Raw genomic sequence first — 18,537 nt, forward strand, 5'->3', positions numbered from 1 at the left:
TTCCTTTTGTTTAGTTTCACTGTTACTATACAAGCAAGTGGAAAGGTGACAAAAATGTTAATTGTCAAGAATATTTTATATATCTCATTTATTTAAAAGTGAATTTCGTGAGTAAATTATTCCCTTTTCTTCTATTTTGTAGCTAGCGTGTAGATAATATTTCAGTTGATGGTGTTTAGAGAGTCCCCTGTAATGTTCACTGTAGTAAGGGTTCTGTAGGAACAGTCTCACTTTTGGATATTTTCAAAGTTCAAAGTCCATTTGTGTATGCCAAGGGCTGAATTTGCAGTAGTTTTCGGACTAATATGTTTTCATGAGTAAGTTTTAGTTTAAAAGAAATATGTGTATGTCACTTATTGAGCTTCTCATAAGACACAAATCCCCATTATGGCCTATGAGACCCTGTGTGAGCTGGACCCTGCTGTTTCCCCAGACCTCAACTCGAGCTTTCTGTGCTCTGGGCACCCTGACCACCTACCGAAAGCTCAAAGGCCCCACACTGCTCTTCTCTTTTGTTCACTCTGTTCTTCTGAACTGAAATCCTTTTCTTCTTATACTTTGCCCATTTTCCAATTGAAATTAATTTCAATTGAATTTCCCAATTGAAATTAATTCCTCCTGTTCCTCTTTGCATCCTATGCTTTTCCAAATTTCTTGGTTAACATTTATGACAATTTGTAATTATGTAACTATGTATGTGATTATGTGTTGAATGTACATATCCATCCCACATCTCCACATAGTCAGGGATTATAGCTTTTTTCCTTATTCACTATTTCCATTGTTTTTAGGGCCAGGGATGAAGGGTGCACAGGGCGTTTGGATAGGACAGTTCTACCTTGTGCGTGCATATCAGGTAGGTTTTGTGCCATGAATAACAAATGGCCTTCAAAACTTAGGAGCTACGACGACAAAGATTTACTTTTTAATTGCAGTTCTGTTGATCAGCACTTTTTCCTGTAGGCTTTGCTAGGTCTGAGTTTCAAGTTTGCTCTCATCGGTCTGGTCTGTTTCTTATTCAAGGGCCCAGGCTAAAATTTTGAACAATGGCTACAGAATCATCTTCTCATGAAGCACACTAGGGCAAGCAGAAGACAGCACACTTCTTAAAGCCCCAACTTGAATTGACATGTTCTCCTGTCTGCTCGCTCCCACAAATCAAAGCAAGTCATGTGGAGGAGGAAGCTCAACTCCACCCACTTGTCAATACCCTACATGCCTATAGTTCCCTAAGGGGCTGATAGCAAAACTCTTTTCCTCTTATTCTGCTCCTATTGAGAACCCTTCGTAGCGCCTGCTAGACAATAATGACAAACTAGGTATTGTGAATAAACTCACTTTGACAAATTGTCCTCCAGAATGGTTTTAATAATGTACACAATATTTGGGAGTGTTATTAGCATTGATAAAAGGGCTTTCTATATTAACAATCTAAGTACAAATACCTGATTTACTTTTCTTGGAGGCTGTTTTTTTTTTAATTGTTTCTTTATGTTTTATTTTTAAATCTGTGATACTCTTGCCATATATAATGTAACCATTCACTAGCTTGTTTTTAAATGTTTTGAAAATTTTGATAAGCAGAGGTTTTTGTTGATGTTTGTTTCTTGGTGTTTTGTTGTTTGCTTGTTTCTGTTTTTACATGTTTTTATCTCTTGTGCTTTTCTTTGACGGCATTATTAGTCAATCTTTTTAATGACAATCTATGGTCCATAAGAATGTTTCTTGTTGTGGATAAAGTTGTTTTTATCTTTTTTTCTTTTACAAATAATACTGTGATGAAGATCTTTGTAGGTTATAAGGATTTCATATAATTTTTCTGAAAGATCTTAGAAAAAGATAGATCAAGTTCAAAAGTATTTTTAAAGTTATTTACATATTTTGTCAAATTATTCTCCAGAGAAGTTGTACTACTTTTCCCTCCCTTGCACACAAGAGTGTGCAAGAGCCATCAACCCTTCTCGACGTAAATATTAACATTAAAGATATTTTGGACTAATTTCATGGTGAATGTTATCTTGTTTTAATAGTACCCAAGGGTAAGTAAAAGATACTGCGTTGTGGGGAGATTGCTCTACAAAATGAACTTTTAAAAGATATTGGGGAACAGACGAAATGGCCTGGTCTGCTGAGAAACTGAAAGAAAAGGCTTGAGACCCAGAGTGAAGTGGAAGAAAAAGAAAACAGAACTTTGGGATGGAAAGGGAACGCCAGCACACCCCAGGTCTGTACCCCCGGCCTCGCAGTCCTTAGGGTCCCTGACAGGCGGTCCGGCTCAAAAGGAAGCCAAGAGCAGCCGCAGGGGGCTTCTCTCCGAGGGTTGCCCCGCGGTCTCTGGGATATGATCCCCACGCGAGTACCGACCGGGGAGTTCCCCGCCACTCGGCCCCTACAGGAGGACAAAGCAGAGGAATTTCTGATTCATGTATTTTTCCGTGGGATGCCGGAAAGGGAGTTTTGAGAGCTCCTATAACAGCTTAGCTTGGGGGCCCCTACTTAGCAACCACCCAGGTCCCGGAAGAGGGCAGCTCGGCCTGGCGCCCGCAGCCCCGATCCCCTGCCCGGAGTCCCAGGGCGCGGGCGCAGCCACCAAAGCTGAAATGTGACCGCGTCCGGGTGCGTTCCTGCTCTGGGGCGCGGAGCTGCCAAGAAAGGGGCTGTGGCCTCCAGGAGGGGCCAGGAGGCAAAATGGAAGGAAGCTCTAGATCTCCGCGGCGGAAATCATTCTTACTTATGCCCTGCCAAAGAGTAGAGGGCAGCAACTGACCTGTGCTAAAGGAGGGCACGTGTGGGTCTGCCAACGTCCTGCAGGTGGGGTGAGACCCTCGCTCAGCTCGGCTATCCCTTCGCTCTCCACCCTCGGCCAGCCCCTCCTGTCCTCCATCAGGCCTCGCTTGAGGATACCTCCCACGGTCAAAAGCGCGAGTTGGACCTGAGTTTGACATTCATTCCGTCTCAGGGTACAAAAGCCAAGCCTGCGGGGAAGGGGAGAAAATTTCCTACAGGGGCCTCAAAACTGCATTTCAGGAAGCCCTAGGACCCACTGATCCTGCAGCTGCACCTCTCACTCGCCCCAGGTTTGGATTAATAGTCACTTTCTGTTAAGCTGACATGCATGGAGGGCCTAGCGCGTCCTGGGTGCTGCGCTATTTAGGCTGTTGCACAGAGGAGAGGCCAACTCCAGCAAGGCTTTGTGGCTTCCCCATTCTTCCTCCTCCTGTAATCCAGACAAAACCCCACATTGTAACCAATCCGGGGGCAGTGTAGCAGTGCCAAGCAGGCAGCTCAGAGGCCAGTGGTTGGACAGGGCGTGATCAACAGGCCTTCTGATATTTTCTAACATACGTATTAACAAGGAAGAGGAAATTAAAAAACGAAGATGGACAACAGAACTTCACTCTGACTTGAGTGACTTTTATCCTCATTTGGATGATAGTTTTCAAAAGTTATTCGTGAGTGTGTATGTGCTATTCATAAGGCAATGGCTACTGACCCAGCACATATTTGCATCTATTCTTCATTATTGGCATTTCACTCCGTAAATGTCTTAGCCCAGACAATCAACAAAGCCCTAAACCAAATCCTGATTTGTAGCATTTGCTGATTTCTGTATTTAAATTACCCATCATAGCCAATTTGAAGTTACAATGTGTAGTCGTTGAAGACAGATTTGGAAAGAGTCACATTTGCACACTCTTATATATTTTTCCACCTAAAAGGTACAATAGAATTAAATAACTCTAAGAACACGGATAACAGCAAAATGTAGCAACTAATTAGGAAGCAATGAATTTTGAGTCTCCATTACTTTTCCAGTAAAATTTACCTAACAAGTGTGTTGCAAACAAGTGCATGTAATTGAATTTTAACTCAAAATTTTAGTAATTTGAACAACTGATACTTGTTAGCTGGTGTGGACTAGCTCCAGCACAAAATCCTGTCCCATAAAGAGACGTTTTACGGCTTATATTTTTAGACATATCTAAGTTTACTGGAACTCAAATACAGAACAAAATCCCACCAAAATTAACATGTACTGTCATATATAAATATATACACTTTTATATGTGTGTATATATATGTGTATACACACTTTTATACATGTATATATGTACATATACTTGATGTATATGTTTTTACACATATTTTTAATATAGGTATGTATCTGTATATATACTTTTAATGAACAGTCATGTTACAGAGAGCCTACTCTGACAGAAATGTACATCTCTCAGAATCATTATCATCTGGTGCAAGTGTCAGCTAACTACTGCCAGTAGGCTAGATCTCTCTAGCTTGCCACCTGGTTTTGTACTGACAGAGAGCTATGTACAGATTTTACACATTTACACTGTGAAGATCATTATCTTTTCCACACGAACAGTTGCTTGAAGAGTTGAGAGTATTGGCAGTAGCAACAATAGACAACTAAAGAAAAAAGCAAATATCCAATTTAACAGCAATGCTGTTATTTCCTTGAGGAGTTAATACTGAGTTTGAAGTGACTAAAGAATCATCTCCTATGAATAATCTGAAGGGAACAACTATACGTGAGAATATGTTTAAAAAAGTTGAGAAAATATGAATTTAGTACAACCTGAAGTACAATCTGCTAAGATATCTTTCAATCGAATCTGAGACAGCATGTGGAACAGAAAAAGTCTAATTTGAAAAAATTGACAAAGCTTGTGAAAATATATGGTGTTTATCTATTTATTCATTTTATTATTCATCATCAGTACTTTGCAGAAAATATTTTAATCTATCATTTGTTATTTAAATCAGCATTGTCATTGCTGAACTGCATTCACTCTGGCAAACAGTTCAGACAACTAGAAGTGGAAGAAGAATACCCTGAGCTTGTCCCACTGCATGGCAGTTTGATGGGTTAGGACTCAATTTTTTCTTGAAATTTTTGAGCTTAAGGAAGAGATCAAAATGTTTTTCTGTATGAAAAGAATTTCCCTTGGCCTGTACTAACAACCACTGAATAACTTTGGAAATTAGCTTTTGCTGCAGACTTGATAATGTTACTTTTTTTTGTTTTGTTTTGCTTTAGATGAAGTCTCGCTCTATCACCCAGGCTGGTGTGCAGTGGCTCGATCTCAGCTCACTGCAACCTCCACCTCCTGGGTTCAAGTGATTCTCCTGCCTCAGCCTCCTGAGTAGCTGGGATTATAGGCACCACCATGCCCAGTTAATTTTTGTATTTTTAGTAGAGATGGTGTTTCACCATGTTGGTCAGGCTGGTCTCAAACTCCTGATCTCGTGATCTGCCCACCTCGGCCTCCCAAAGTGCCGGGATTACAGGCATGAGCCGCCACACCCGGCCTTGATGTTTCTTAATGAATTCAACCTGTATATATACAAGGCAAGATGGTGCTTATATATGGAAGTTATACTGCAATATATCCTTTAGATAATTAATGTTATATAAATCTCTAGTAATGTTGAGTTGATCTATAAATTTCTTATGTTGGAAAAAGTAAAAAAAGCAAAATGAACTCCATTCCCACACTATTTGAAGCAGCTATAATTTCCCAGACCAAACTACAGCTTCAATTACATTTTTCTCATCTTTAGGCAAGGACAAAGGAGATTCCCATATCTCAGAATCTGTTTAATTTTCCAGTTGAGAAGCTGCCACGTAATTTTTCAACTGGAAACGATTACTCTGTAAAGCAATGACATAATAAAAGACAAATATCAAGAAAATAGTCTGACAGAATTCTATCTGCCTTTTAAGGGATAAATAGGTACAATCGAAATTATATGCTAATGAATTCATATCAGTATTTGGCAGTTCTCTTAAATGTGAAAAGCTATTTCAAAGATGAAATCTATAAAATCTCATTTCAGATTAGCATTAACAGTTGAGCGATCATTTATGATGAACACAACTTTGAACGCTGATTACATGAAATGTTAATAAAGTAATTCTCAAATTGTACTTGATTATTACTGTTATACTTTGTGTTTCATCTAGAATAATAGCAAGAATTGTTCTTGTTACACAAGGACCTGCATATTATCTTTAATTTTGCCTTCAGCCTGGAAACCTAAGATATGTAATATCTGGCCCCTTAAAACAATTTTGCTGATCCCTGATCTACTTGAAAACAAAATTAGTAAGTATGAATTGACCCTGTAGAATTCTTTGTGAAAACACTCTGTTTACCTGATTGCTGCTGGTAATTATAAATAAAACATTTTACAAATTTTATAAAAAGTCTAGTATAGTAATACATGATATAGATTCAGTTTATATTTAAGTATTTGATGTTAGCTATATGGCCACTTAAAATATAATGAAAGAAAACAATATTTTTGAAATAAAATATTAATTGATATAATATATATTATTATTCTTGACATATATTATACTATGCCTGTGCCATGTAGAAATATTCTGTAAGAGTAATTTCAATCTTTCTAGCTCACTTTCATCCAAAGTTTAATATATATTACTACACATCAGTAGGCCGTGTATCAAAATGCAGTATCAGTCTATAAGCAGTCATTGCATTGTGACAAATTGCTTTCATGTTCCCTGTAAAGTTTTCTTCAAGGTACAGTCTTATAACAAAGCCGCTTTGGAAAGATAACCCCTGACCCAGATGAAATTAGAAATGTTTTCTCATGGAAAAAAAATCTTTCATTTTGCATTCAAAAGCTGTGCTAGTTGAGGACTTTATGATCTATATGATTGCTGTTTTTAGCAAACCAATCTATATGTCCTAGGGATTAATATATACATAGATCTTATAATTGATATTTCTCTTGGCAATAAACCACTTCTTACCCTACTCAAGAGTGGAGCAATTATTTTTCTTATTTTGCTTCCTTTGTCTCTTTTTGATGTGGAGTTTACCATGTGATCAACTTTTCTAAACAAATTCTGAATTTTTAATTTTGCAATGTACGTATATTTGCTTATGGAGTTTACTGGATATAGATATAAAAATACCTATCACATGACATATATTATGGACTGAAAATTCCCTACGGTTTTGATAACAGAAATACATTACTTCCCTACTTTGTCAGTTCCACTCTTACAAATTGTATAATATTTTTCTTATGAATAGGTGTATCTACATGCTCATATTAAGTCTTTAAATTTGAAAATCAACTTTAAATTCCAGATCATTTACATAATGTTATACACATACACACAGAAACACTACAGACAAGTCAGAAGCTCAAGGACTCAGTTGCTTTTTTAATTCATACATTCATTAAGCATATAATGAATAAATACCAAATGCACAGCACTGACCTAGATGTCAAATAATAATCATTGTACTACCTTATTCTTATTCAATAATGTACTGATTTTTATAAGTTTCATATAATGGAACCAAATGGGTTATCATTTTTAAATGAGTGCTTCAAATATCATAATTTATTTAAAACATATAATATTATTTTATTTTCCTCATACAGAATAATTATTCTGTAAAAGAATGTCACTATTTATTCTTCTTCCCCAAGTTTTACTTTTAGTTATCTTTTAAAATGAGCATGTAGAGTTGAATTTTATTCTAAAGACTAATTTCTTGAACAGGCTGTTGCTTTAAGCTTAGGTTTTACAGTATGTTTTCTTATTCTGGGAAGATAAATATATTTAATATACTTTAAATTGGATCATATTTTATGAGACCTCAAGGGATCTACTCTTATATGAACCAAACATTATTGCATAATTATTACTTCAGATATTTCAAATGATGATGACTAATTAAATATACACATAATACATTTATCAGTGAAAAAGTTGCAGTGACATTTTCTTTTCCCTTTTGAAAGTGCCTGTATTCTTTGCAGAAGAAGTTTTAAGAAGGAGCCAGTATAACAACTGAGAACATGATTTAACATTATGTTTCATAATGCAGTTGAGGTTCATGGTTAACTCGAGAAATGCCAACATCCTCCAGGTAAGCATGACTCTGAGATTCTTTAACAAGGTGATGTATAAGGTTCTATGGCAGATGTTGGTCTATCTTTGTGTGTACATGTATTAATGATAAATTTATTTTATTATTGATTTAGAAAAGTGTTCTGAAGAGACCTTCATTATAAAGAAAAAAATATAAAATCCAATAACTCTTTCTCACTGAATTTACAATTTATACCACAAAATATGCTAACTTTTAGTTTTCTAGAATATCCATAGCCTTAATTCTTAAATGAGTAAAGAAAATTTAGCCATTTGGCCACTTTAACAAAAAGTTCCTGATGTGTTATTCTGAAATTATGGTCTGTAATTAAGTTTTTATTAGGAATATAACCAGTTAGTTATAGTCCATTTGGAAAACACAAACAAATGTATAAACTAACCAATAAAAATAGGCAAAGATAGAGCATAAATCTTTTACATGATTTGAAAAAGAACAATTTATGTATAAGTGAAAGATACTAGGCTAGTTGGTTTTTGGTATTATACCCTACTAGACATTTTCCCTATCTACATTTTTGTGTTATCATGCCATTTCTTTTTAGAAATGACAGTGCTAGTAATTGATTTATTTAAGGTATGTATATTGGTTAAATGTATTTTTGTCAACATATGTTCATTTCCTTTCTTATTCATTTCTATTTATTTATTTACTATTTACTCATCTTTGAAATACAAAGGCCCAGGAACCATGGCTCTGTGGGAGGCAAATTCACTGTTTCTCACAAATAATTTAACAAAAATCCCAAGCAGGGTGCCCCTTCCATTCTCTCCCAACCAAAGATGAGCTTAGCATAGAAAATACGTGGAATGTGTCTGCTGTAGATGATGACATTCTGATGTTCCTGTAGTTTTGTGGTATTTGAAAGGTACTGTGATTATTTTTTCTTTAAGACATTCCTACAGAGAAGGGTAGAACGTATCTTTCTCTAAATTCTACTGGAGAGTAAATTATGCAGTAACCTCACGCAAAACTAATTCTATTAAGCAAGTCCTTGTGTTTATAAGTGAAAGAATCTCTGGTTTTCTGACTATTTGAAATGTTTGGATAGTTCAAACTCTTTGAGTTTGGCTCCTTTTCAATAGTTTTAACGAAATTTAGATAAATCAGTGCCTAATGAAAAGCTTTGTAGCATATTAATGTATACAATATAAAAAGAATTTCCTATCGTTTCCAGACAACTGCTCACAAATAACAAGCCATTCTGGGAAAATAAAGCAAAATAGAACAGCAACCGAAATAAATACCTCAAACGTAGCAAGAGCGTTAGCAGAGTTCAATATTTCTTGCTTTTTATTTTTCAGTAGAGGTCAGGGAAGTCCCTTCCCTCACCTTTTGTAAATTATGTTTTCATTTTCCCTCTGTGTGGTTCTTTCCCCCACTTGATAGCGCAGTATCAGTATATCTGGGAGCCTATTAGAAATACAGCATTTCAGATGCTGCTCCAAACATATGGAATCACAATCTTTCATTGAACAAGATCCCAGAGTGATAAATATATACATTAAATTTTGAAAAAGAAGGGGTAGAGGAGGTTTGACCTACTCCCTAGTAGATCCCTACTCCCTAGGTGAGGTACCTTTAATTTCAAATTAATATTGCCCACTTGAGTTTTTCATATCTGAGGGAGCAGCTAAATGGTGAGAACATTCATACTGCAGTTCATCAACTTTAATGTGTTAACATAGATAGAACCATATACTGTTATCTCCAATTGATATAGTGAAACCCATTGGTTTCATCTACTCTGCATTGTTTAAACATTTTACAATAAGCATAGATGAAATTTATTATATAACGAAGACATTTTCACTGAAACAAGGAACTAACTTCCATTGTGCAAATTTTGAAAACAACAATAACACAAATTAAAACTTGAAGATTTTTATTGACTCAGAAATTATACCACATATCATAAGAATTCTTGTACAATTTAAAAAACAAACCAAACTTACATTGAAAATAATTTTTACATAAACATATGCCATATAACATTTTTAGAAAGAAAGAAGATTGCATCCTCTGTACCCACACATACACACATACAACATAAGCACACAAAAGTCAGTTTGAAATAACTGTTCCATCTTTAGTGGATGAAGACAAATAGGAACATTGAGCAATTTTCTACTATGCGTTCCAGTATAAAAATCAAGATATTACCAGGAGACATTATTACAATTAGCTATAACCATGTTATTTCCTAAGTATGATGATTCTAATAGATTCATTTTCTATGGTTTACTTCTTTGCTATTGCCAAAAGATTGTCCAAAGAAGAGTCATTATAGTTGAATCTGGTTAATAGCCCTTGTTTCTTTGCAAAACTGGAATTGTAAGAGCATAGATGGATATTCAACAACAAAAATAAAGAAAACCTTGATGTGGATTATGCAAAAGGCACTCAACTAAATTATTTGGGCAAGAGAGTTTATGGGAGAAAGCAAGACAAAATGAAAGTATTTTAATGTATAGTGTGTAATAGAGAATAAATCAATAATACCTTCAGTTGTTAATGCAGAATGTGTTATAGAATTATGTGGAAAGAAAGATCAAGGGAAACCTAGGGTACTAAACTATACGCAAAAACTCTTGTGTAATAATTTATTACAAGTAACTGATTTTTAATAAACAAAAGATGATTAAGCAGAGGCATTGTTGTATTAGCTTGCTGTTAATTAGCACTCCAAATCATGGCTGAACTACTGCTTCATGATTCTGTGTCAGTAAAATTACACTCATAGGGCAGAATCCCACTGACTGGGTTAAACTCTACATATCTGGCTTGCGTAAAGGTTCTCTGCAGAGACACAAGGAGATTATTTACCCAAATTAGGTAAGAGACACACCACAGATCATCAGCTCTGTGTTTAGACATGCACAATCAAAAGAAAAACTGTGCCCAAAGCTCCCTAAATTTGTTTTATAAGTTTCCAGTATTAATACTGAATATTTCAAGCTGAATAAATTGCTTTGTCTTTAAAATTCATTTCTAAAATTTAGTTACAGAAATATGGAGGGAAAGGACTTAAAAAAACTAGTTTATTTATTAATTACTCTATATTTCAGATATTCTACTAAATGCTTTGTGTCCTCCATCTCACGTAATGTTTGCAAAAAATTTGGGAGTCAACTATTATTTTCATCTTTATTTTACAAATTAGAAAAATGGAGCACTTAAAGACTAGTAGACTAATTGACCTATTTCAAAAACAAGCCAGAACTCAAATGAAACAAGATTCTATGAATACAAATTTCTTTCATGTTATATAAATAACCCAGTTAAATTATATGTGTATACTGAATTCAGAGTGTTTCTGCATCCTTTATTCTCATGAAATTTCTTATACTTTTTTTCAAAAAACATAATAAAAATAATCTGCTTCCAAAAATATGTATTACTTTACCTTTCTCTGTGACTATATTGATAAAGATTTGTGTGTGTGTGTGTGATGTTATTATCTGGAGAAAAGTGGTGGGCAAAAATGCCACAGTTTCACAAAGGTAAGTAAGATGAACACAGGCCACCATTAGAGGCAACTGGGGTCCCTGGTGACAATTGTGAGAACACTTTCAGAACGATAATGAAAGAAGAGTCCAGGTTGGATACTGACAGGAGAAGTTAGCAAATATAGAACATTTTTCAAGAAGCAGAGTAGCAATGGAAAGTAGACAGGTAGTAATTCAGAGAGAAGTCATAGATTAACTTCTTCTTAAAAATTAAATACAGAGACTTTAACGTGTATAAATTAAAGGAAAGAATGGATTATGCAAAAGCAGGTCTGGAGATACCAAAAAGAAAATACATAATTGAAGGTTAAGGCTAGAAGCAGAGCCAAGTAAAAGGATAAAGATGAACACAACAGATACGGGTTTAGAAAGTAGCAGGTTTGTTTCTGTTTTGCTAGAAGTTTTAGAGAGAATGGTAATAAAGAAAAATATCAGAATCACTGTTTTTTGGAAATAAACCTGCAGAAAATATTGTACATGGGACCGATTTAAATGTATAAAGACATATTAAAACTTATTGCAAAGAAAGCAACCCAATTTACAGTTTTTTAAATGGGCAAAAAATGTGAGTGACTATTTCACTGAAGAAGATACCAGGATGTCGAATAAGCACTTTACAAACTGCTTGAAATCATTAGCTGTTAGGGAAATACAATTTAAATCCATGATGAGATACCATTACATCCCTTTTTCAATGACTTCAACATAATTCTGACCATACTGAGTGCTGTGGAGGATGCAGAGCAACCGGAACTTCCGTACACTGTTGGCGCAGATGCAAAAATAGTACACCCACTTTGGAAAAGCAGTTTGGCAGCTTTTTAAACAATAAAGCTACATATTCACTGATCACATGACCCTGTGATCCCACCACTGGGAATTTATTTTAGAGAAATAAATACTTATCTTCATATAGAAGCAAATTTTTATAGTAGTTTTTATAACCACCCAAAACTGAAAACAATGACAATATATTTTAACATATGAACTGAAAAACTATGCTACGTCGATGCAATGGAATATTATTTGGCAATAAAATGCTCAACCTATTGATTTATGCAACAACTTAGATGAATTTCAAGGCATCATGCTGAGTATTAAAAAGTCTCAAAAGATTATATTAATATAATCTATAATTCCTGATATGGTCTGGCTGTGTCGCCACCCAAATCTCATCTTGAATTGTAGCTCCCATAATTCCCATATGGTGTGGGAGGGACCCAGTGAGCGATAATGGAATCATTGAGGGCAGTTTCCCCCATACTGTTCTCATGGTAGTGAATAAGTCTCACAAGCTCTGATTATAAGGGGTTTCCCCTTTCATTTGGCTCTTACTCACTCTTGCCTGCCACCATGTAAAACATGCCTTTCACCTTCCACCATGATTGTGAGGCATCACCAGTCACATGGATCTGTGAGTCCATTAAACCTTTTTTTCTTTATTAATTACCCAGTCTCAGGTATGTCTTTAACAGCAGCGGGAGAATAGACTAATACAGTAAAGTGGTACCTGTAGAGTAGGGCATTGCTGTAAAGATACCCAAAAATGCGGAGGCAACTTTGGAACTGGGTAACAGACAGAGGTTAGAACAGCTTGGAAGACTCAGAAGAAGATAGGAAAATGTGGGAAAATTTGGAACTTCCTAGAGACTTTTTAAATGGCTTTGACCAAAATGCTGATAATGGACAATGGAATCCAGTCTGAGGTGGTCTCAAATGGAGATGAGGAACTTGTTGGGAACTGGAGCAAAGGTGACTCTTCCTAAAACAGCAAAGAGACTGGTGGCATTTTACTCCTGCCATAGAGATATGTGGAACTTTGAACTTGAAGGGGATGATTTTGAGTATCTGGTGGAAGAAATTTCTAAGCATTCAAGAGGTGACTTGGGTGCTGTAAAAAAGCATTCAGTTTTAAAAGGGAAACAGAGCATAAAAGTTCAGAAAATTTGCAACCTGATAATGTGATAGAAAATAAAAACCAATTTTATGAGGAGAAATTCAACTGGGCTGCAGATATTTGCATAAGTAATGAAGAACCAAATGTTAACTACCAAGACAATGAGGAAAATGTCTCCAGGGCATTTCAGAGATCTTTGTGGCAGTCCCTGCCATCACAAGTTCAGGGGCCTGGAGTGAAAAAATGGTTTCAAGAGCCAGCCCCAAGTCCCTCCTTCTGTGAACAGCCTCGGGACTTGGTACCCTGCATCTTAGCCTTGGCCAAAATGGGCCAAGGTACACCTCAAGCCATGGCTTCAGAGGGTGCAAGCTGCAAGCCCTGATGGCTTCCACATGGTATTGAGCCTGCAAGTGCACAGAAACCAGGAATTGAGATTTGGGAACCTGTGCCTAGGTTTCAGAGGATGTATGAAAATGCCTGGATATCCAGGAAAATTTTGCTGCAGGGGCAGGCCCCACATGGAGAACCTCTGCTAGGGCAGTGTAGAAGGGAAATGTGGGGTTGAAGCCCCCACAAAGAGTGCCCTCTGGGGTACTGCCTAGTGAAGTTGTGAGAAGAGCACCACCATCCTCCAGACCCCAGAATGGTAGATCCACTTACAACTTGCACCATGTTCCTGGAAAAGCTGCAGACACTCAAGGTGAAAGCAGCCAGGAGGGGTCTGTAACCTGCAAAGCCACAGGGGCGGAACTGCCCAAGACCATGGGAATCTACCTTTTGCATCAGCATGACCTGGATGGGAGATGAGACGTGAAGTCAAAGAGATCATTTTGGAGCTTTCAGACTTGACTGCCCCATTGGATATCAGACTTGTATAGGGCCTGTTGCCCCTTTGTTTTGGCTGATTCCTCCCATTTGGAATGACTGTATTTGCCCAATGTCTGTACCCTCATTGTATCTAGGAAGTAACTAACTTGCTTTTGATTTTACATGCTCTTAGCTGGAAGAGACTTACATTGTCTCAAATAAGACTTAGGACTGTAGACTTTTGAGTTAATGCTGAAATGAGGAAATACTTTGGGGGACTGCTGGGAAGGCATGATTGGTTTTGAATTGTGAGGACATGAGATTTGGGAGGGGTGGAATGATATGGTTTGGCTGTGTCCCCGCCCAATTCTCATCTTGAATTGTACCTCCCATAATTCCCACATGTTGTGGGAGGGATAATAATGGAATCAGTGAGCAATGATGGAATCATTGTGAGTAGTTTCACCCATACTGTTCTCATGGTAGTAGTAAGTCTCACAAGATCTGATTACTATATAAGAGGTTTCCCCTTTTGCTTGGCTCTCATTCGCTCTGGCCTGTCACCATGTAAGATGTGCCTTTCACCTCTGCCGTGATTGTGAGACCTGCCCAGTCGCATGTAATTGTGAGTCTATTAAACCTCTTTTTCTTTACAAATTACCCAGTCTAGGGTATGTCTTTATCAGCAGTGTGAGAACAGACTAATACAATTCCATTTAAATGACATTCTCAAAAAGATATAGTGATGGAGAATAGATCAATAGTTGACAGGACTTAGGGATGGGGAAGGGGTACCAATAAAGAAATAACACGAGAGTTTTTGGGGTGATGGGATTATTTTGAATCCTGACTGTAGTGGTATACTGACTATAATTGTGTGTGTGTGTGCACATGTGTATGTACATACACACACATATACACCACACACACACATATGCATAAAATTGTACATCCCAAAAAAGTAATTTTACAGAATTAAAAGAATATGTTTTGGGGCTAGACTGGATAAAAAAACAGAGCTAAATTGCTATGTATAATACAACAATTGGGATTTGGTAGTTATCTTCCAGCTGCATAAGTGAAACACTGGAAGACCTGAAAAGAAGATGAGAGAAGAAAGGACTGACAACAAACAAACAAACAACAAAAAAAAAATAAACAAGGCAGCAATATGGGACAGGCCAGGGCCTAAGAAGAAATTTGCTCAGTGAAAATTACTTGCTGCAAGAATAACCAACATGAAACTATCAGATTGTAAATTTCTTCCTCTTTTGTTGATGATATCTCTCTTTTATTACTTATACATATTTAATGAAAATTCTGCTTTGAGCAGAAGTTTTGTGTTAGTTACTTTAATGAATATAGAAGAAATGGCCTCTGTGCACTTATGGTAGCTAGCTGCCAGAGCCATGTGCATGGAACAGCAGCTGAAGGAAATGAGACAGTGAGAGAGAATTGAGCATATAGAGTAGCAAAAAAGTCATGGAAAACAACCACTCCTCTTCCCAAAGAATCCTGCACAACACTTTGATGAATGTTGCATCTCCCATAAAATGAGCACGTCTCCATCTAGTCAAGGGAAATGTAGTCCAAAAAGGTTAGGGGATCTGGAGGCACTTGGGTTGCACATATGTAACTACAAAACCTAATTCTAATTTACTCTTTCTGAATTATGCCAATGATAATCACTGTGGACATCACACACAGTACTCTCATCATTTAAATTATTTGATGTCTAAACTCCTTTATATAGTAGAATTTTTTCCATGAAGTCAAATATATCTTATTGGGATACACATATATGTAGCTCTAATTCTAGCAATCATATTCTTTACTTTTATACACCTTTGCAACTTTCACACTTGCCATTTTATTGGAATGTTGTTTTTAACTTGATATGAAAATCCACTTCAGCATCTGATAGCAGATTAAACATAGCATCATTCCATATGTAACAGTGTGAACTCATCATGTAACGATTGTCCCTTGGTGGCTTGTGACCTCCCAGGCACCAAGGCTTCTCTAAACTAGTTAACAGCCTCAGAATGCACCAACAGCTTCTCGGCCATTCTCAGGCTGTCCTTCATAGTATCTCATTCAAAATGTGCAAAAGAAGAGGATGGTGTCATTTGCAGGCAGTTAAAACACACCAGAGAAGTATGCTGGATTCTGAAAAGCTCTGTGACATGTGCCAGCACAGCCCTTTGTGTTCACTGTGACTTGAGTGAAACAGGCAGTAATATACAACACCCTATTCTTACTATTATCCTGGCAAAGATATAACTTGTATAAACCATTTTGGCTCTTGCTTCATTTCTATTTACTTATTTTGAAATTATATACTTCTTCTACCTTTCAGTCCCCATTTCTTTTTATTAGGGAAACCATGCTTGCTGTCTTGTGGAATAATCTATTTGGAGATACTTATATTTGTCTGCCAGGGCTGACAAAGCAAAATACCGCAGACTGAGTGAATTAAACAATCTAAACGTTATTTTCACACAGCACTGGAGACCAGAAGTCCAAGAGCAAGGTGTCAGGCTTGTAAACTGGTGAAGGTCCTTTCCCTGGCTTACAGATCACTGTCTTCTCAATGCATCCTCATATGGCCTTTCTTCTGTATGCTCATGACTGGTGTGGTGGGGGAAAGGAGACAGCAGGAATTCTGGGTATCTCTTCCAATTCTTATAAGGACATCAGTCCTATCTGATCAAGGATCAACTCTTACAACCTCATTAACCTTCATTGCTTCATTAAAGACCCTATATTGAAATATAGGACAGTCACATTGCGGGTTAAGGCTTCAACATATGAACTGGGGGGACACAGTCCTTCCATAATGCTTGGGTTCTGTTGAATCCTTTCTTTAATGCTTCATTTCTTAACTCTATGAAGAAATTTGCACAAAGGCAGAAGTACACTTTCTGAAGAACTCACTTGAACCTTTACATGACAATTTATTTTATTGAAAATGTGTCTCTATTTCTTTTCTTCAGCATAATTATGTCCAGAAGGAACCTTGGATCTCCACCCATTGATTAGGGCTGCTCTGGGAGGTAATCATAGCTCTCTGAGTTTCCCAACGGAATCACATTGCTCTTCATTGTCTCAGATTCAAAATCAATAAAATGGCAAGAGAAATGTGCACCATTTATTTCTGTCACATGAAGAATGATATGAGAAATGGTATGTTTAGTGATGTGATTGAGGGTTCCGGCCACACAGCAAACACTGAGACAAGTAAACTATGAAAGAAAAGGAAAATCTATACTTCAAGGCAAAAAAAAAAAAAAAAAAAAAAAAAAAGAAAAGAAAAGAAGGAAAGAAATCCTGATGTATGGGTTAACTAATTAGTTGAAAATACTGTAACAGCTCATTGGGCAATTTTGTAATCAAATGAGCCCAAGGGATGAATATGATCAAGTTTATAACAGTTCATTTTCTTTGAAAGCAGCTGTATACAGTGCCTCAGGAGATTCTAGAAGCAATGAAACTACAGTGGCTCTTTTGATTGATAACATATTCAATCCCTAAAATCCATGAATAGAAAAGCATACGGTTATGCCTTGAAGGGTAGCCATGGACACTATGGAGCCTCTTCTGGAGAGAGAGTGAAGTAGCTGAAAGCTGCTGTAAATGGAAATCTCAATTGTGTTGCTTTCTTAAAGATGGTCTTTTAAAAGGTGTTTTTTTTAATCTTTTTTCATTTTGTTTTCTCAGTATCTAAGTTCATAGGGTTAAACTATGTTGTGATTGCTGTAATTGTAATTTCTCTCCCAGTGATTTTATAGCCAACAAGGGAACATCAGCGCCCACTGATTCTTTGTGGGAAATAATCTATTTAAAGATATTTGCTCCAGTGAAATGTTTTTAATGCTTTACTCCATTATTTTATTATGGAGAAATCTGCATGGAGGCAGAATTGGAGCTTTGAAATAATTCATATATCTCTATAGTTATTATTTCCTGGAAGTGATAAGCCTCTGTTGATAGCAGCCCACATGGGTGCTAGGGAAGCAATCATAATTTAAAACATAATGGGAATTCAGAGTTGCAGGACATCTGCAAATATCAAGGACTCTTGTTAAGGGGCTAATATCACACTCATCGTATGGCTTCTTTCTTTCTTTTTTTAATTTTTAAATTATTATTATTATTATTATTATTATTATTATTATTATTATGGAGACAAATCTTGCTCTTTCACCCAGGCCAGAGTGCAATGGCACCATCTCAGCTCACTTCCCCCTCCTGGGTCAAGTGTTTCTCATGTTTCAGCCTCCCAAGTAGCTGGGATTACAGGCACATGCCACCACATGCCTGACTACGTGTTTGTATATATAGTAGAGACAGAGTTTCACCATAT

General features: G+C 36.6%; 1 long non-coding RNA gene across 1 annotated transcript in view; it reads left to right on the plus strand.

Moving 5' to 3' along the window:
* The first annotated feature begins 2,388 nt into the window (after positions 1-2,388).
* Positions 2,389-18,537, plus strand: part of LOC104677665 — a 58,512-nt gene continuing 42,363 nt past the window's right edge. The window contains exon 1 of the long non-coding RNA XR_750080.2: positions 2,389-3,077. This is a non-coding gene — a long non-coding RNA (uncharacterized LOC104677665). The remainder of the gene's footprint in view (positions 3,078-18,537) is intronic.

This window comes from Rhinopithecus roxellana, chromosome 1 (assembly GCF_007565055.1).
Source record: "Rhinopithecus roxellana isolate Shanxi Qingling chromosome 1, ASM756505v1, whole genome shotgun sequence".
Lineage (NCBI taxonomy): Eukaryota > Metazoa > Chordata > Mammalia > Primates > Cercopithecidae > Rhinopithecus > Rhinopithecus roxellana.